Consider the following 20,905-nt stretch of genomic DNA (forward strand, 5'->3'; position numbering starts at 1 on the left):
GCTTCATAATAAATAATAGAGGAGAGGAAGGAGTAAGACAGCATATTCTGTTCAAAGAGCAAAAACGCCCAAAGAAGTGATATTTTCCCCGCTACGGCTTCTAGTTTTAAGAGGAAAAAGAAAAGGCAAGTAAATAAGCTGATATTGAAATTACCTTTTACCATTAATTTTGATCGTGGTAACAAATATACCTTATTTAAGCATAGAAAGGTATCACATTAGTATTTTTTTTATAATAAAAAGCAGAGGCTCCCTTACCCTAAGCATGTTGCTTCCCTGAGTCCCCGTTTTCAGAGACAGGCATTTGGGACTCTTTCAGACATTTTCTGGTATTTTCCTCCGTAGTTTCAAGTAATACATTTCTTGACTTTTCCCCATTTTAGACCTATATTAACTTCCCACTGTAGTAGAGGAGAATTTAATTTTTACATTTTATACACACTTGCACACATTCACAATCATTCTCCAATATAATATTTCACCTCTTTTGGATTCTTTAATACTCAGAATTTATGTTGATATGCCCCAGTCAATATTGTTAACTGTTATTCACAGATAAGCCTCAGAGTCTGCTATAATTACATTTCCTTTCATGTACGGTGTTTTCTTTTTCCCCGGAGTTAATCACCCGGGTACATTTGCTCCGATTTTCAGGTGCCTCTCACCAAGTCCTCTGACTCCTTGTTAAACTCTTCCCAATGGAGGCAAGTACATTAAAAGGCTATCAGGTCGTTTGTCCTTGTGGTGGCATGAACGCAGGTATTCAGTGTCCTCCCACCTGTGGCCCCACCGTGAACTGAGAGCTCTCCAGACCTACTGAACCATGTTACCCTGGACATGATTGCCTTGGATGAGATGTTACCCGGGTCGCTTTTTGTTGGTGTACTTTCTCGTTTTGTTGAAGTACATCCTTGAAGTAGCTTCATGAGAAAGGGTCCATGGAAAATGAATTTGTTGACATTTTGCCTATCTGAAAAAAAATGTCTTTGGCTTAGCCTCACATCCACACGGAAGTCATTTTCCTTCAGAATTTTAAAAGCATTGCTCCACAGACTTCTAGTTTCCAATGGGATTGGTGAGAAATCGGAATACCATTCTGATTCCTAATTTTTAATATTTTCTAGAAGCCTTTATGATCATCTCTTTATCCCTGATTTTGTCAAATTTCACCATGACTTATCTATTTTTTTTTTTTATTCAAATATTCTGGGCAGTCGGTCCACATTTTTTGGTGTCTTTTGAAATAATTTCCTCCTCTCCATTTTTTGCTCTGCTTTCTTTCTGGAATGCCAATAAATTTGGTGTTGGACTTCTTGCGTTGCTTCTCTGGTTCTATCTTTTCTCTCCTATTCTTTTTGTCTTGTTCTATTTCCTGGGAGGCTCCTTCAACCTCACTGTTCAAGCCTTCTATTGAAATATTCATTTCTGTTATAAATGTCTTAATCTCTAGAAGCGTTTCCCTACTCTCTGAATGTTTCTTTTTTATCTGGTCCTCGATCCATGGATGCAACATCTTCTCGTTCTTCGAGTTTATAAACTTTAGTGTGAAGCTGTCTTCTGTTTTCTGCATTATTGAAGCTTTAGGACTTCCTGCATTTTTTTTCCCTTTTATCTGTTTGCTTAATTAGATCTCTGGCATTTGGGTTAGAGGCTTTCCTCAAAAGTCGAAGCCGCTTGTCTTTCTCTTCATATTTAAGAATGGTGACATTTAGGGGCGCCTGGGTGGCGCAGTCGGTTAAGCGTCCGACTTCAGCCAGGTCACGATCTCGCAGTCCGTGAGTTCGAGCCCCGCGTCAGGCTCTGGGCTGATGGCTCAGAGCCTGGAGCCTGTTTCCAATTCTGTGTCTCCCTCTCTCTCTGCCCCTCCCCCGTTCATGCTCTGTCTCTCTCTGTCCCAAAAATAAATAAACGTTGAAAAAAAAATTAAAAAAAAAAAAAAAAAAGAATGGTGACATTTAAAGCTACTTGGGTGCTCTGGGTACATATTTATTATAATTCTTCCTTTTTTAAAGTTTGCTTATTTTTGAGAGAGAGGAGGGGGGGGCAGGGGGGGGGCAGAAGATTCAAAACTGTCTTCGCACTGACAGCTGCGAGCCTGATGTGGGGCTTGAACCCATGAACTGGAAGATCATGCCCTGAGCTAAAGTCCGATGCTCAACCAACTGAGTCACCCAGGCGCCCCTTGGTTATAACTCTTCAGAGCTGGGGTTCTGGACTTATGTAAACCTGTGTTCAAATGTTCTTTCTTCTTTAGCTCTGTGACGTTGGGCAACTGCCCTACCATCTGTCCATTTCCTTCTATGTTAGAGATGGAAATCGCCGTAATGCTCAGGCTAGTGCAACCGTGAGGCATTCTCGGGGGTCGGCCTGCCCTTTCGGGACTCTAAAAGCGAGCGCCTCCTTAATTCTTGTGGCCTAGGGTCCCGCTTGCCTCCGCCTTGTCCCAGCCCTCCTGAGGATCCCACAACCTCATGTGGTAGCTTTGAGGATTCAGGCAGGATGTGACGCATCCCATCCTGGGAGGTTGGCCCAGAGCTGGCCCGTGGCAAATGCTCAGTAACTGTGAGCCGTTACTCCACATCAAGCAGTGTAAGATTTCTTGATATGAAACATTTATTTAATAGCCACTGAGCATTTGGTGCTATGGCTGTGAAGTCAGAAGATTACAAGAGAGAAGAAAAAAGGAGAGAGGATTAAGCAAAATGAGGTGAAGAAAGCATTATGATGAGAAAAGCAGAGAAAACAAAAGGAGAATCATCACAACCTAACCAAGAAGGGCTAACCTAGCGGACAGAAAACTGCGGAAAGCAAATTACACAGACGCTGAAGCTTCAGGGGGCAGGGTTTCTAGGGGAAGAGAAATACCTTCATCATAATGAGGAATGAGTTAATAAGAAAAGTCTGGAATCCCCGTCCCTTCTGAAACCCAGAAGTGATTGCTTCTTCAAGGCCTTCCTGAAGGAAGAGAAGCAGCCTCCGGGCCCGGGAGAAGATGATCTTTTACAATTTGTGTCCCCTTGATTTGAATACATGCCACTCACTGCTGCCGCTTTTCTGCCTTTTAATTGATCGTCACGCTTCTGGGCCTCTGGGTGATCTGAGTCAGGGGCAGGGCGAGTGTATAGGTCTGACAAACAAATAAGCAAGCACTGCCGATTCCTTCCCTCCTTGAGATTGTGGGAAGTAAAATCTTTATGAAATAAACACCTCTCTCTCCCCCTGCCCCATCCCTGGGCTCTCCCTCTCCCTCCCTCCCTCTCTTTCTCTCTCCAGACACCAGCATGCAGTAGAAAACTAGGGGAAACTTAGAAAAATATGAAAGAGCCCATGGATATTGTTTTCCCCTCCAGACTCTTTGCTCTCCCCCGTTTAAGAACTCTGTGCTACTTGGACTCAGTTTGACCTACATGCCTAAGGTGATTATCCATAAACTTTTGTGGTTGTCCCAGCCTGATACTCCCCCTTGGGCCTAAATGCGGGGGGTGTGGCCTCCCTGGACACGGCTGTGGAACAGAAGCCATGGGCGCAGGAAAGCCGAGGCATGGTGGAGAGAGGGAGAGACCAGCCACCTCCCAGGCCTGCCTCAGGAAGAACCTGGGAGAAGGGAGAAGGGATGGCCTCAGCACTTCCATCACCAAACACAAAGGAGACATTTGATCACAAACCGTTTGACCTTTCTGGAATCCCGTTGTTTCTTTGTGCTTTGCTGGCATCTAGGGAAGTGACTGAAACACCAAATCTTTTTTTTTTTTTTTTTTTAAGTTTATTTATTTTTCAGAGAGAGCGAGAGAGAGGGAGGGAGCGTGCCTGCACGTGTGGGGGAGGGGCAGAGAGAGAGGGAGAAAGAGAATCCCGAGCAGGCTCCGTGCTGTCTATGCAGAGCCCAACATGGGGCTTGATCCCATGAACCTTGGGATCATGACCTGAGCCGAAATCAAGAGTCGGGCACTCAACGGATGGAGCCACCCAGGCAATCCCCCGCCCCACCCCTGCCTGGCCACATCTACTTTAAAATAAAAGCCCTACTCTAGGGGGTGAGGGAGGGTTTGTCTGCCCCTCAAACCTTTCCCGAGGGGCTCAGGCATCCTGGGAAGAGCTACCACTGCTAAGCCTGTGTGCCAGGAGGCGAGTGGGCCCTGTGCCCCGAATGAGGGGGCCCTAATCCGATACGAGCGATGTCCTTATAAGACAAGGAAGCGATGCCAACAATGGGAGTACATAGAGGAAAGGCCATGTGAAGACTCAGGGAGAAGGCGGCCATCGACAAGCCAAGGAGAGACGCCTCGGGAGAAACCAACTCTGTCCACGCCTTCATCTCGGACTCGCGGCCTCCGGAACTGTGGGAAAATCAATGGTCGTTCGGCCACCCAGTCTGTGGTATCCGGTCACGGCCGCCCCCGCACGCCAACACGGACGGGATGAGAGGAGTCTCCTTAAACGCTCTTCTCATTTCACGATTTCCCAAGTGAAGTCAGAAGCAACGGCATCCACTGAGACGGAGACGTGGGGGACTGGAGAGCGAGGGAACGCGTGGAGCTGGGGACGTGGCTGGGTTTTCAGAAAGCACGAAGGGCTCCCTCGTATTTGAAGTAACACCAACCGGCCCGCTCCTCATCTTTTTGACTGTTCGTGCTCAGTGTTGGGGGGAGGGGGCGAGGGTGGGGGTGGGGCGGGGCAGGTGTGGTGTTGACAGAAGGCTGAGCTCCCCTGGGGCTGTTGGGTGAGGACCACAGTGCAAGAGAAGGGAGGGGGCTGATGTGCACGTGCGGAGTTATGACTGGCCATGGAGTTTAAGCTGGGTGAGGGGAACTCGAGAAGATGACGGAGGGGAGGGACACATGGGATGTGGTGAGATCAGTGTCTTTATAGGCGCTGGTCCGGTTGTGAAGAGGTGGGAATTGGGGTTCTGGAAGAAACTAGCAGAGCTGAGCAATTGGCAGGTGGTTGAGGAAGCGGTCACAGAGGCCTTGCAATTCTTTGTTGTTTGTTTTTTGTGTTTTTTTAACATTTATTTTTTTTTTCAACGTTTTATTTATTTTTGGGGCAGAGAGAGACAGAGCATGAACGGGGGAGGGGCAGAGAGAGAGGGAGACACAGAATCGGAAACAGGCTCCAGGCTCTGAGCCATCAGCCCAGAGCCCGACGCGGGGCTCGAACTCACGGACCGCGAGATCGTGACCTGGCTGAAGTCGGACGCTTCACCGACTGTGCCACCCAGGCGCCCCTAACATTTATTTTTGAGGCGGGGAGGGGCACAGAGAGAGGGAGGGAGACAGGGGATCCGAATCGGGCTCTGTGCTGAGAGCACAGAGCCCAATGTGGGGCTCAAACTCACGAGCCTGGAGATTATGACCTGAGCTGAAGTCAGACGCTTCACCAGCTAAACCACCCGGGCGCCCCGAGGCTTTGCAATTCTTTTTTTTTTTTTTTTTAATTTTTTTTTTCAATGTTTATTTATTTTTGGGACAGAGAGAGACAGAGCATGAACGGGGTAGGGGCAGAGAGAGAGGGAGACACAGAATCGGAAACAGGCTCCAGGCTCTGAGCCATCAGCCCAGAGCCTGACGCGGGGCTTGAACTCCCGGACTGCGAGATCGTGACCTGGCTGAAGTCGGACGCTTAACCGACTGCGCCACCCAGGTGCCCCCGAGGCTTTGCAATTCTTAATGACGGGAAGGTCCAGCAGCTGCGAGGGAGAGGAAATCAAGGGACGAGAAGGGGGGTTAGAAGGACCAAGTCTGTGGAGACTGAAATCAAGAACTGTCATTGAGGAGGCTGAGTGACAGAAGCAGGTGCTGAATGGGAAGAAGTGAGGGGAGTGACCCGAGGCTCGGTGGATGGCCACACCTAGGCGTGGTCCGATGACATCAGCTTCAACTCTGGGGGGGGTGGGTCTAAGACCAATAAGTCTCGCAGATGACCCTGATGGGCATAGCCCGGGGGTCAGAAAGCTCGCGGGCGACTGGCCAGAGTCACACAGCTGCCCCCAAAGCTGGCTGTGGCCCCAGGCATCCACACACTCACCGCTCATCCAGTCCTTCTCTGAGCCACTCCACCAGCACCTCCTGAGGGTCCAGGACGTGCCCTGCACAGTGCTGGACACTCTGGAAGGTCGGAGACAGAGATGAACACGGGGCCCGGAGGAGCGGGGAAGAGGCCGAGCCCTTGCCGCCCACCAGGGCGCTGCCCCCGAGGGATGAGCTGCCTCCCCATCTCGGAAGGCGGGTGGTGAGGAGCTTCTCTCCCCGACCCCACACGCAAGCGCCTGTTCCCTCTCTCGCTGCGTTCGGGCACCCTAGTAAGAGAAGTCTGTTTAGGTTTTGCACTTGATACTTCCTGGCTTTCAGGAATATGCAGTTGATTTTCCCTTCCACCGTAGGCTTTTGATGACGTGAGTAGAGGGTGCCTGTCACTAAACATCCAACAAAAACTTCATCTGATTGAAACACGAAGAACCCGCCAGCACGCTGACATGTTACAACCTGAGTCGAAGCAGTTGAGGCACACCTACGCCCTTCCCCCGTCACCTTCCAGACCACCCTGCCGGGATTCTGAGAACCAAGTTCAGCTCCTGGTCCAGCTTCCAAATGTGGCCAGTACCCAGAAGAAGCAGTACCTTTGAGTAAGAAAAGCATAAGGCCATCTCCCTGTCCCAGAGCCACTTGACATGCTCTTTTCTGTGCATTTTCTGCCATCCAGAGACCTCAGCAGGGAGCCTTCCTGCCATCCTGCCTGATCCACTGCCAGTCACACACACACACACACACACACACACACACACACACACCCCTTGCTTCTGCTACCTGGCTTCTTGACATTAGGTGCCTGGCCAACTTGGGGAAGGCCTCACACAATCCCTGACTTCAGGACGGGGCCCAAGGTACAGTGCAGTGTGGCTCTGTGACTCAGAGGGTGGCAGGCCCTCCAGAGCCGAGGCCTCGTCGTGTTAGACATTCTGTGTGTGGTAGTCAGGCTCTGGCTGGGGTGGGCTGCTGCATGAACAGTGATCAGCCACTTAGCAAAGGACTTTCCCAGTCCCAAAGCTTCAGAGGAAATGCCGCGGAACCCTAACCTTGGATTTAGCCCGCGTTATCTATGAGAACAAGGCTTGTCACCATGTTATTATGGGGAAAGTCCTCAGTAATGGCTATAGATTTGGCCGTAGGGTCATCTTACACACAGCAGCCTCGACTGCAGCCAGATGCCTCCTGTGACCTAGCGACAGGCCTCCAGAGTTCCAGAGAGGCCCTGGTCACTTCCTGCCAGTTTAGGGCCCCGTGAGAATAGAAAGGTGAGGACAGAAGCGAGATAGTTTGATGGCAGGATTTTTAGGGTTTGATGATGGATCCCACGTGGGGGGGGCCATGGGGAGATAGAGTCAAAGTTGGTGACGATAGAGTAAGAGCCCCCCGAAGTTCCCAGGACAGGGCTGCAGTGCGGTGTGGTAAGACACAGGCTGGGAGAAAAGTCTTCTTACCACACAGGACCCGTCTCTAGGAACCGAGTCAAGCTTAGGTTGAGTAAGGATTGCCTCCCCCTTCCTCCTCCCACACTTGCTCTCGGGAAATGGCCCCACCACCCCTGCAGTCACTCACGCCAGAAGGCTGGGAGTTATTCTCAGCTCCTCCACCCTCCCCACCCCCACATCCCATCCACATCCTACCCTCTTCTCCATCGCCGTTGGCCCCAAGCTCGTTCAGCTCCTTTATTCCAGCAATAACTTGCCGGTTGGCTCCATTTTACCTCCCTCTGATCTGTCTGTCTTGTTCCCATCAGAGGGACTTCTACAATGCAAGTCATGCCCTGCCATTCCCGGGCTTACCTCTCCTGTGGCATGTCAATCAAGTGCGGTCTGCCACACCTGAGCACTCCCCTCTCCCCTCCCGGGAATGCTCTTGCCTCCTCTGGTCACCCAAAACAGCCAGCTGTCTGTTACAGACACTGGCCGTGTTCTCGGGTGGAGGTGTGGGGAGGGACCGAGCAGGACGTCTAAACTCGGGTCTCTCTACTGGGGCTCCTGTACAATATCTCCGCTTAGGTGATTGCTGGCACGTCGGACTTAGCATGCCCCAAACCTCACCCTCAGTTCTGTCCTGCACCCCACCCCAAGCCTGCCCTTCCTCTAGGTGAACGGCACCTCCACTAGGAGGTCACGCGAGAAACCTGGCTGGCTGTCCCTCGTGCTCATTTCTCTCTTCACACCCCGACATCCCGTCCGGCTTTCCTGCCGCACATTTGCCCACTTGTCCCCATCTCCACGCACTGCCCCCAGCATCCAGGCCAGGGCCTCCAGCCTGGGCACCCGGGTGGCTTCTGGACACTCCCCCCCCCCCACCCCCGCTTTCATCTTCCCCCACTCTGACACGGTGGCCAAGGTCTTTTGTTTCTTTACAGCTTTCATTACTCCTCTCCTGAAGGACCCAAACACACACACACACACGTCTTTTTCTTAAATGATATATATACTCTACACACGGCTCTGGAATTTCCTCCGCCGCCGCCGCCGCCTCCTCCTCCTCCTCCTCTTCTTCTTCTTCTTCTTCTTCTTCTTCTTGATTTATAGTTGCCATACAATGTTTCAGGTGCGCGAAACTTGCTTTTTAAAATTGACTATCTGTATATTTCAGAAACTGGCCCCCATCAGTACATAAAGAGGTCCCTGATCCCTACAGTTGTCCAGCATTATGCCGTGGGAATGACCACCATTTGCTCAGCCAAGCCCTTATTTGTTGATATTGATGGGTTATCAGTCACTTACTGATATCTAGGGTATTTTTTTAATCTTGTGTAGTCATACAATGCCAAAAATGAATAATCTAGTATATGATGATTTTCAAGCATTACATATACAGGATAAATGCATGGAAACAAAGTCGCTGAGTCAAAGGAGTGCATTTTTGATTTTGATAAATATTGCCAAGTTGCTCCTCTACAAACGTATAACTCCACCAGCAAGCTATGAGATTGTCTGTTTCCTCACACCTTTGCCAACCCCATGTGTTTTCAAACCTTAATCTTTGCCAATCTGAGAGAATGATTAAAAAAACAAAGAAATCAAATCATCTCACTCTTTTTTTATTTTTATTTTTTTTAATGTTTATTTATCTTGAGAGAGAGAGAGAGACAGAGTGTGAGCAGGGGAGGGGCAGAGAGAGAGGGAGACACAGAATCCAAAGCAGGCTCCAGGCTCCGAGCTGTCAGCACAGGGCCCGACGTGGGGCTCGGACTCATGAACCATGAGATCATGACCTGAGTCGAAGTCAGATGCTTAACCAACTGAGCCACCCACGACGCCCCTAGAATTTTTTTTAATGTTTATTGATTTTTGAGAGACAGACAGAATGCTAGTGGGTTAGGGGCAGAGGGAGAGGGAGGCACAGAATCTGAAGCAGGCTCCAGGCTCTGAGCTGTCAGCACAGAGCCCGACGCGGGGCTCGAACCCACGAGCTGTGAGATCATGTCCTGAGCCGAAGTCGGACACTCAACAGACTGGGCCACCCAGGCACCCCTCTCACTCTCTTACTTAAAACTCTGTGGTGGCTTTGCACAGTGTCTATGTGAAATCCCATCCCGGTCCTGGCCCACACCCTACTCTCCAGCCTCATCTCTTGCCTCTGCCGGAGGCATATCTTTGTTCCAGGGCACATCTGCTTCTTTTCAGTTCCTGAAAAATTCCAAGTCCATCAGCAACTCAGGCCCTTTGCACAAGCTGTTCCTGCATCCTTGCCTGAATCGTCCAGGTCTCCATGGCTACCCCCTTACGGGGGCTCTTTGACCACCGTTAAGAGTCGACGTCCTTGCTGTTCCTTATTATTGCACACTGTTTCCTCCATGTTATTTACCGCAGTCAGAATTGCATGTATGTTTACTTTTCTTCCCCACCGGATTTTGAATTTCACAGCGCCTGGCTCATACTGGGTGCTTGCTCACTGAGAACATGTTGAAGGAACGTATGAATAAATAAATGACTGAACGTTTCTCCCTGACTGGCAGTGACATCAGGCTTTCCCCATATTCTGTCTCGTCCCATTGTGTGTCTTCAAGACTTTGTGCTTCTAAAGCTGGAAGGCTCCCCATGCTCAGGTGGCTGTACTTCCCAGGTGTCTTCAGCCAGCTAACTTCATTCTTTCAGAGCCTTCTGAAGGCAAAATGTGACTCACACCTAGGCCACAGCTGTCACAGGTGTGCCACGGAAGCAGATTAGAGGCCCCGTCAAAGACTTTCTGTAGTTGCCGAAGCGGCTCTCAGGCCGCAACACGTTCTCTCAGGAAAAGAGACAGATCCCGGGCTCGGGTGGGCTGATCAGATTTTTTCAAGTGAAAAATCTGCCTCGTACAGTGTGAGGCCAAGGGTCAAAGCGAGATGCAAACTTCGGAAATCCAAAGTGACACTTTACATGAGAAACAGAAAGCATGTGGCATGCAACTTTTGTATGGGGTGAGTTGTACCCGCCCCCAAATCCGTATGCCGAAGTCCTAGCCCCAGAATGTGAAATAGAGTTCTTCCAGAAGTAAGTTGAGGTTATACTAATGCAGCGTGGGCTCCAATCCAGTGTGACTGGTGTCCTTACAGAAAGAGGAGATTTGGAGACGGATGCAGGCAGGTACAATGCCATTGTGAAGATGAAGACAGAGGAACGCAAAAGATGGCGGGCAAGCCGCCAGAAGCTAGAGGAGGATATGACCCAGATTTTCTTGTGCATCCCCCAGAAGGAACCAACCCTGCCGACGCCTTGATCACGAACTTCCAGGCCCCAGAACAGTGAAACAATCCATTTCTGTTAAGTCACTCAGGTTGTGGTACTTTGTTACAGCAGCCCCTGGAAAACTTGTCCAACCGGCGGTCATGTGAGGCTAACTTGGACAGCTGTATTCTGTGTGCCCAAAGTAAATTTATCCACTTCGCCATCTAAATAACCTCAATCACAAGCATTTCCTTGTCTGAGTGGTAGGAAGAGCATGTGGCTTGGGGGTGGGGGTGGGGGGGGGGTCCTGGGGTATAGTCTTGGTGCACATTCCCCATTCTGGCTTCAGTAGACGGTAAGGTGAGTGGCTGCACTAAATGATCTCTCCCTTCCCTCCCAGATGAATGCTCCATGGTTCTGTACCTCCCACACCCTTTCCCCCTGTGGGCATGGTTACCACCAAACAGTTTGCAAGGCTTAGGGAGCTCAGGCCAAAAAACCAGCAACTTAGACGTCAGAGGTAGGGCCATGGAGACTCTGCAGTTGGACTGTGGGAGCTATTCTCCCGCACGCTTTCCCTTTCTGTCCGCTCCCACTGACAGAAGTGACTTCTCTTTTCCATTTGTGTGGAATTCAGCTTTAAACCATCTCAAGATGGCTCTGTCTACCTGGAGATCTCACCTGGGGATGTTATTCTTAGGAGCCACTTGGGAAACTGTGAAGGCATTCTTTGTTATCACCATGACATTGGGGGAGGGGTATCAGATTCATGGACAAAAGCCAGGGGTGCTAAGGGCCCACAGTGTGCAGGGAAAACTTAAAAAATTCTTACAAAAAAATTCTCCCACCCAAATTTCAATGTCTCTGCTGAGAAATGCCCATAGGGTGGTATCGAGGAAAGAATAAGGACTTTGGTGTTAAGCAATGTTTCAGTGACCTATTGCCATATAACAGATCACCCTAAAACTTCATGACATCACATAATAGTCTTAATTATTCTCTTTCACAGTTCCGTGGGTTGACATGCCAGCTGGGTGGTTTCACTTGGCATCTCTCATGCAGTTGTAGTCAGATAGTGACCGGAGTCAGATGAAGGTTCACATGGGCTGGAGGTCCAAGATGGCAGCTCACTCACACGGTTGGCAGTTGATGGCAGTTAAAGTGCCCACCTGGCCTCTCCATGTGGCTTAGGCTTCTCCTAGGATGAGGCTGCTTTCCAAGAGAGAGAGTGTGCCAGAGGGAATATCCCACAAGACCAAAGCAAGAGGTGCAAATCTTCTAATGATCTAGACTGAGAGGTCACCAAAACTCACTCACGGCATTATATAGGTCAAAGCTGATGCGAGACCTGCCCAGACTCAAGGGGGTGGAGAAATAGACTCCATCTTTTGGTGGAGGAGTGGAAGAAGAGCATGAGGGATTAGTCCATCTTTGAAAATATAATCTACCACAGAGGACTTGGCATCAGGTCCTGCCTCTACTACTTACTGTATCAATGACTTCCATTAAGTCCTGAGTTTCAGTGTTTTCCTTGAAAGCATAGGATAACATGGTCGCAAACTTGCTAAGGTGTCTTGAAAGCCTATGGACACGATCGCTAGTTGTTACTGTTGGTGTTTTCATATTAGTAGGAATAAACGGTCCCAGTTCCAGAAATTCTCCTAACGCTATGCATATACCTGACACTTTGTCTTTGCTGACTTTATCACTGAGGGGTTTGAAGGTGTGCATTTGTAAAGCCATCATTGGACCAACACAGGTCCAGTCTTCTTTCCTTTTTTGGATTTTTAATTTTTATTTATATTTTATCAAAATACACCATCTGTGAAAGTCCCTTGACCTCCTTCCTATCTCATCTTTCTTTTGTTCCCCAGAGGCAACCACTTGCAACATTCATAGCTTTTTTTTTTCTTCCTTTTTTGGTATTTACATTCATGTTTTTGGATAATAGGCACACGGAGTTCTCTCTCTCTTGAGTCATTTATTTTAAATATTTTCCACTATAGTAAGTGAACGTTTTAAATCATTCACCCCTCCCCTTCCTGTGCTTTCTCTCCTCCCAACATAATTGTTTATTACTTTTTGGTTCAATCCACACACAGTGTTTTCATTATTATGATTATGTAAAATAAACATTGTTCATTACTGAGCCAAGAAGTGAACCGAGATTTTGTTTTGTTTTTCTCAACGTTTTCTTCTTTCTGGAGTTGATAATTCCTTTTATTTTGCATTTGTTTTGTTTCCTTAAATATCTAAGTCTTCCCATAGTTCCAACAGCTCTGCAAACTGATTCATTATACAATCCTTTTTAGATCTCAAATCTATCAGTAATCAGAATTTCCTAGAGAAATTTTTGTTGGAGTTCTCAATGTTCTTCTCTAATCTAAACTGGTTGGTTCCTAGGCCTGCCCCACCACTGTCATTCTGGGACTTTCCTTCACCCGTGTCTTGGAAATTCCCTTTCCCCTCTGCATTGTTGGATCACAAGCCTTCTTCCTCTTTCTTGGTTACTCCCTCATCATGGAGCATCTTCCATTGGCTTCCCAAGAAAGGGTACATCAGATGTGAACTTATTTGTATTTTGCGTGTTTGAAAATGTCCTTGTTTTGTCCTCATACTTATTCAATAGTGTGGCTGGGAATAGAAATCTAGGCTGAAAATAATTTTCCCTTGGGATAATGAAAGTATTTTTCCAATGTCTTCTTACTTCCAACACTACTATTGAGAAGTCCAATCCTGTTCTGACTCTTGATCTTTTATATGTAACTTTTTAGTTTTCTCTTTGAAAACTCTTAAGACCTTTTTATCCCTAGATAAATCAAATGCAAAATATAAAGGAATTATCAACCCTAGAGTTCTGTGGTGTCACAATGGGGTATCTTGGTCTAGGTCCGTTTTCAACTCCTGTGCTAGGCATGTTAGACAAGACTCGTGTCCTTCAGTTCCAGAGCATCTTTTTGTATTATTTCCTTGATAATTTCCTTACCATCACTTTTCTCTATTCTCTTTCTGAAACTACTTTTACTGGGTGTCGACCCTTCTGAATTACTCCTCTAATTCTCTTTCTTACTCATATTGCTGTTCTTTTGTTTGCTTTCAGGGAAATTTCTGTAGCTCTATCTTCCAATGCTGGTACAGAATTTTTGAAATTTTCATTTCGTATTTCTGATTTCCAAACACTCTTTCTTGCTTTGATTATCCCTTTTTCATCACATCCTATGGATGCAGCATTTTCTCCTCTGCCTCTAAAGATTTCAAATATACTTTATTTTCAGTGTCTGCTGCTCATTCATCATTTCTGCTTCCTTCATAGATCCTCTTGTCTTCCTGTTTGATTATTGTATTCTCTGTCACGTTGGATGCTTTCCTCTGTGGTGATCGTTGACTGCCGCTCGGATTGGATTTAAGGAAGAGGCCCTAAAGAGCTGATTGAAGTTCGGTATACATGGATGGGATTTATTGTAGGGTGCTCAGGTAGGCAATGACTTTTTCACCAGGAGCATCCAAATGTCAACATGTATAGGTCTTTTTCCTGGATTGGGTTGGTTTCTGCAGGAAAGAATCTTTCAATCTCCTGCCCTTGTCGGTCTTAGGCAAGGAGGGGGAAGAGGCAGGGGAGAAGGGCTCACTTAGTGTGCAAACTTTCACCTGACCCCAGCTTCCCTCTGTATCTGATGTCGGTAGCACAAAGTCTCTCTGATTCAGTTTTTCTGGAAAATAACTCTCCTGTCCCAGGCAGGAGGGGGAGTTGGGGTTGGGACCTGCAAGTCTATCTGTCTCTTATAAATATTTCTAAATAATCTCTCTCTTTTCAGGCCCCACACCATCCCCTTTTATAGGCTTGTCAAGGTTCTATGGAACAGTAGAAACTTACCCCTCTTTGAGCTGTGTTACCCTGCCCCCCCGGCACTCCGTTTGGACTTTCCTCCTTCCTGCCAATTCCTTCACCGGTCCAATGTCTTTATACACTGCAGTTCAAGGTTACATTATGTCTCCCATCATGTAAGAAACCTTTGAGGAGAGGTCAGAACTTGCTCTACCCGCCATCTTGAAACTGATGGTCCTGGCAGCCCAGAAGTCACTGCTGGGAAAACCTGCCTTTTGTGTCAACCTCAAATCAACAAAGCCTCTGTGGAGCATCTGGAAGGGCTGGAAACTCTAAGGGTAATAACAGCCGCAACAACAATGGCCATTTTTCGTAGGGCTATGTGCCACTTTGCATAACTTAGCTTTAATCCTCACTACCCCCTACAAAGTGAGTGTGATTATCCCCCATTGACCCAAGAGGAAACTGAGGCCCGGCAAGCTTCAGTAACTTGGCCCAGTGTATCCCTTTGATAAGTGGCAGGGTGAGGATTTGAATCCAGTCTGGGTGGCCCCAAATTGCCTCTCACAACCAAAGCTTTACAAGTCCACCTCAAGTCACCCAGCGAGTGGCCCTTAAATCTCGGGTATCAGCCCGGACCCACACACTAGTATGCTTCAGCGCTTAAAAGCTGGGGTGCATCGTCTCCTGGTGCAAACAAGTCCCCGTGGAATACATGTTCCGTTCAGCCGTTCGCCTCTTGTGTTTGAGGTGAGCCCTTCAGGTGAGCAGACCTTGGATCTGCCGCGGGCAGCCGCGAGCTGATTTGAAAAGCACCCAGTTCAATAGGACGACTAATGAGACCAGCCGCCCTCCCCCTGCTTCGACTCCCGCAGATCTGATCTGATCGCGGAGCTGCCTCGGGAGCTGGCGTCACCATGGTGATGGTGGCGGGTAGCCGGTGGCGGAGGGAGGTGGGCGTGGGGGAGAGGGAGCTGGGAAGAAGCCTCCTGCAACGGATGGGACCGAAGGGTTCCTCTGAAGAGCTGGGGTGGGGGTGCGGCCGTGGGGGCGGGGCTGCGCCCACCTGCCTCGCCAGCCTCCCCGGGGCTCACGTTCCCACCTCTACCCCTGACTCACCACGCAGGTGACTCACAGCACCTGGGGTGTAAGCCAGGCAGAGGAGGCGCGCAGACGCCCAGGGTGCGCACTGAGCTCCAGGGTGTGGGGGAAGGGCAGCATCTGGAGGAGACCACCCCCAGAGGGACCTGAGCTTCGCTTGGCCAGGGTTGGGAAGGTGACACTGAGCGCCCACTCTGCTGGCCTCCGACCCCACCCTACCTTCGACTCCACCATGTCCTCCCTGGTCCCCGAGCCTGGGGACACTCATACCCATTGACACTGCTTGAACCAGAGGGTGAAGAGGCCTCTGGGCTCATGGCTTTCCCTGGGCTGGGTGCCCACATACATAGCCAGTGTCCCCTGAACGCCAGTCCCTTCTCCGGTCCCTCTACAGGCTTCCCCCCACCTGCAGCACAAAGACAAGACTGAAAGCGGCTGACACACACAACCTTCCCCTGCAGCCCTGAATCCTACCTCTGTCCCCCCCCTTCCCCCCCCCCCCCCCCCCCCCCCCCGCCCTCCACGCTCTGCCCTGGGCCACACAGGCCCCCTTCCGTTCCCTGCAGTTTCCTCATCACGCCCTGCCCTCTGTCCGGCCAGACACCCCCCTCCCTGCTTGTGCCCCCTCTGGAGTCCTCTCAAACACCACTTCCTCAGGAACGCCTGGCTTGGCCTCTCAGATCAGTCACTCTCCCCTGAGGCTCCCGTGAACCTCTTCTTTGCAGCGATGGTCACAGCTGCCGTGTCTTCATGGGATGTCTCCCCTTCCTGCTGGACTGGAAGGGCCAGGGAAGAGCTAACGTTTCCCGCACGAAAGGAAGCTTTCCTTGAGTACCCGGCCTCAGGGTGGGGTACCCACCATTCGCCTCACGTTTCGGAGCATTTGCCTTCTTTCCCACAGCCATCAGCCCTGGTTCCTATGTCACTCAGGATCCTGTGCCCCTAAGGGCCCCCCCTTGCAAGGGTTTTGTGAGAAAGGCCAGGAGTGGCGTCTGGGGCCAAGCTCCCCTACATGCGGGTGGCGGGGCTCCCAGCTGGGGCAGATGGAGAAGAGTGGAGGTTTAAGAGGCCCTTCTCTGAAGTGGGCAGAGAGGCTGGTACCTCTCAGCCCTGCAGCCCCAGCCCAGATCCTTGCAAAGGGCTCCAGGGAGTGAGTCACTTCTGATAAACCCAGGCAAGAGGGATTTTGATAAGACAGAAGGAAGGGTGTTTACACGTGGCCCTTTGATATCAGGCGAGTCTGTGGTGTGGGAGGCCAAAGAACATCCTTTAGAAAGTGGGAGAAGTCCTGCTAGGAAAGAGAGGGGAGGCAGAGTAACTGGCTGCCTCCAACCCATATGTCCTTGAACTGATTCTAAAAGGGTTCTGAGTCAGTCCTCCTAGAGAAAGGTGTCTGACTACATAATGTGAATCAAATGCATTCTCAAGCTGTATGACTTTGAGTAAATCATTTTACTTCTCTGCTTGATAAACTGCCTGAAAGCCAACTCAGATGATCTATTGAGGACCTTTTGACTCTAATAAATATTTATGGATTCCTTAGCATCTCCTTTGGCATGTACTTGAATTTGAGTCTCAAGTCTAGCATTCCCTGGCTTTCCACCTCTGTAAAACGGAGCCTAATCACAGGGCTGTGTAGGCCTCCAGCCTGGTGCCCTAATCCTGGGAGGAAGGGGCTGGCTATTCTTTCGTTACTGTTCCTCCCTTTCCTCACCTCCCAAGGAGTGTGGAATGAGCGGCCGCAGGTGTTTGGAGACCGTACGTGACGTTTCTGAAAGGAAGCTCCTGGCTTGTTAAGAATGTTCCAGAGAGCCAAAAGATTGCTCCTATACTCTTCTGTGAGACCTTGTTCCGGACAAACGGGTACTACTTCGAGAGCCAGCAGAACTGGGGAGCCCATCTGAGCAGAGGAAAGGGAGACAGAGTGGGGGCGGGGTGCCCTGTTCAGAGGCCAGCCCATAAAACCTTCTAGAAGACTAGAAGAGATCTTGGAGGTGGCCTGCCCCACCCTCCTGGTGTGACATACAAGGAAACAGGTTCACAGAGGTGAGGTGAACCCCCCAGGATCATCCGGAAAACAAGCGGTAGAGCTGGGTTGAGAGCCCAGTTCTCCTGCCACCGGGGAGAGATTGCCTTTGGACTTTAGTTACCCATTGGAAGTTCTTTTGAAGCCTAGGGCCCTGCTCATTTCCATCAAGGATTAACAGGGAACTAAGGTATAAAGTCCAGGGGGTTGGAGCTAATTTTCTGAGCGGTGGCTTCCTTTGAGCTTATGAACTGATACACAGAGTACAGCAAAACGTAGTAGCAGATCAACAGTGAAGACTGGCTTATCAGTCATGAAAGGTCATTCCTAACTCTTAAGTTTCTGTTTGATTAGTTGGTTTGTTTTTAATATTAGCCAAAGGTAATCATTCATCCATGGACCTCTTGAGACTCAGTGTATCAAAGAGCTCACTAAATTGGCAATAGATACCGTGATGAGAAGGAATATCGTGGTTACTCAGGACCCAGGATGGGGCAGCCCACACATCTGCATCACTGCCTCCCTGCAAAGGCCCAGGGAGAGACCACCACATGTGACTGACGAGGACGGTTGAGTATAAATCTCCTAGGAACACCCTGAAATAAACCAGTGTCCAATGAAACCGTGGAGGAAGCAGAGTTAGACTGGGCAGAGTTTCCACTTGTTTACCAGAGACTAGAGAAGGACCCACAGGGTTAGAGTCCTCATCTCCTGGAGTAGGAGCAGCCCTCTCTGGGTCTTTCTCGCCCTGTGATAGAAGGAAGTGGAAAAGTTGTATTTGTCGGGTCCTGAAGAATATGATATGGTCTCCTGGGAAACAACCTCCAGCCCAGGGCAGGAGAAAGGGGCCCACTATGCCACCCAAGGGTAGCCCTACGGGCCTTGACTTCCAAAACCACAGGTGGTGCCCAGGGCAAGGAGTGGCAAGGAGATAAGGAGGAAGAAGATGGGCTTCTGGGGGCTGGGAGGTCACTGCTGTCATAATGGTTGGAGCTGCAAGTACCTGGCACAGCCTGTCAGAGACAACTGGACATAGAGAGGGAGATTCTGTTCAAAAAACTCCAGAGAAAGGAGTGAACCAAACTGTAGAATATAGAGTGTCCAAGTCAAGAGGACACACCCAGGAATAAGGCAGCCCGGTTCGAGTCTCAGCTTGTGCACTTACTAGATGTGTAACAGGCATTGGGTAGATGTCTAAAGCTTGGTTTTCTCAACTGGAAAAAATTGGGACAAGGATACTCACCTAATGTTGATTAAATGGCAGCAGACATAGGAAGTACGTATCACAGCATCCGGTACATTAGAGTAAGTGCTTGTATTGGTTATCTGTTGCTGCATAACAAATTACCCCCAGACTTAGTTACTTCAAACAACAAACATGTTCCTTATTTTATTTTATTTTATTTTATTTTATTTTATTAATATTTATTTATTTTTGAGAGAGAAAGAGAAAGAGCACGAGCAGGGGAGGGCCAGAGAGAGAGGGGGAGACACAGAATCTGAAGCAGGCTCCAGGCTCTGAGCTGTCAGCACAGAGCCTGACTCGGGGCTCCAACTCATGAACCGTGAGATCATGACCTGAGCGGAACTTGGACGCTTGACTGACGGAGCCACCCAGGCACCCCACAATAAACATTTTCTACCCACAGCTTCTGTGGGTCAGGAAACTGGGCACAGCTTAGCTGGATGCTTTTGCCTCAGGGTCACTCAAGAGATTATAGTCAAGCAGTTGGCAAAGAGGTCTCATCTGCAGGCTGGGCCGCAGCAGGGAAGGGACACACCCAAGCTCACTAACATGGTCGTTAGCAGGCCTCAGTCCCTCCGCATGTGGTCCTCTACACGGGACTGCCTCATGACATAGCAGCTGGCTTTCTTCGGGGCACCCAACCCAAGAGAAAGCAACAGCAAGGGAGAAAGTGTTCAAGAAAAAAGCCACGGTCTTTGAATAGTCTAATCTCAGAAGGTACCCCATTACTTCAGAGACATTCTACTCATTCTATTCAGTAGGTCAATAGATCCAATCCATACTCAAGGAGAGAAGTCACACAGAGCATAAAGATCAGAAGGCGGAGACTAAAGACCATCTTAGGAAATGTCTATCACAGTGTTTAATATTACCTATTTTTATTATTCCTTCTGTATAGCTTAGTCTCCCAATAATTCTCCAGCAATGCCACTACAAGTTTCCACTTCTATGTTTTGTCGCTGCTGTTCTTTCCACCAGAAAGGCCTGCTTCCAAACCTTTACATTTTCCAATCCTACCCATCTTTTAAGGCCAGACTCCAATGGTACTTTCCTGATGCCTTGATTACCGCCACCTTGCCGGAAGCAGTTGTTTTCTTCTCTGAAGTGCGGGGTGGGGGGGGGGGGGGGGTGGAGAGTTTGATGGGAGAAAGTGACAAAGTACAGCTCTTTTGTGCTCCAGATAAATGCAATGACACCTAAATGAGAAGGACCAAGGTAACTCAAACACATTCCGTGTACTTTTTCTCAACAACAGGCCATTGGTTTTGGCATTCTGGGTCCACGAGGCTACCGGCTCTGTTAGACTCTGGCAGAAACTGCTTTCATATTTCTGCTTGTTCTGGGCTGGCTGAGCTCCTACCCGTTTGCTGACCCTTAGGACTAGGCTTTGCTAATAAAGGTGACGTGGGTCAAAAAAAAAATAAAGGGCCTTCTGTAGGTAGGCTCCAGCACCCCAAGCAATGTACAAACACAGAGCCTGCTGCCTACCATGGAAATAAATCATTTGGCAAATAAATTGAACCATTCTTCTGTGATTTCCCGTGTAGGCTTGAAAACTCCGTCTCCCAACAAGGTTCTATCAGGCCTGAACAGAGCCTTATCCCACACCAAAATACTCTTCTCTAACGATCCAGGCATCGCAAAACAGGAGGAGCTGCCATAGGGTTTCCTTGGGGGTCATGGGCTGCTAAGAAAGAGACGAAACCAGTGCAGCGAACGTGGCTTATGTGGAGTCAAGGATCCAAATGAAGCCAATTCAGCCACAGCCTGGAAAAGAGGGACATCAGGTCAACTCAGGAAAAGGGAAGGAAATTCACATGTATTACCCAACTGTTGTATGCCAGACCGGGCAGTTAATATTCATGGCCTTATTGAATCGTCAGGAAAGCCTGGGGAGGGAGGGGGGTATTTCTCCCCATTTTACAGGTAAGGAAACGGAGGTTCAGTGAGGGGAATTGGCCCACCCCAGTTTATATCACCAGTAGAACCCAAGACTGCTGGACTCAATGCCTGTGTTTGTTC

At 49.2% G+C, this 20,905-nt stretch overlaps 1 long non-coding RNA gene across 1 annotated transcript in view; it reads left to right on the plus strand.

Moving 5' to 3' along the window:
• LOC123585661 overlaps nucleotides 1-20,905 on the plus strand; it is a 40,619-nt gene that overhangs the window by 18,465 nt on the left and 1,249 nt on the right. The window lies entirely within an intron of this gene.

Source organism: Leopardus geoffroyi, chromosome C3, assembly GCF_018350155.1.
Source record: "Leopardus geoffroyi isolate Oge1 chromosome C3, O.geoffroyi_Oge1_pat1.0, whole genome shotgun sequence".
Taxonomy (NCBI): domain Eukaryota; kingdom Metazoa; phylum Chordata; class Mammalia; order Carnivora; family Felidae; genus Leopardus; species Leopardus geoffroyi.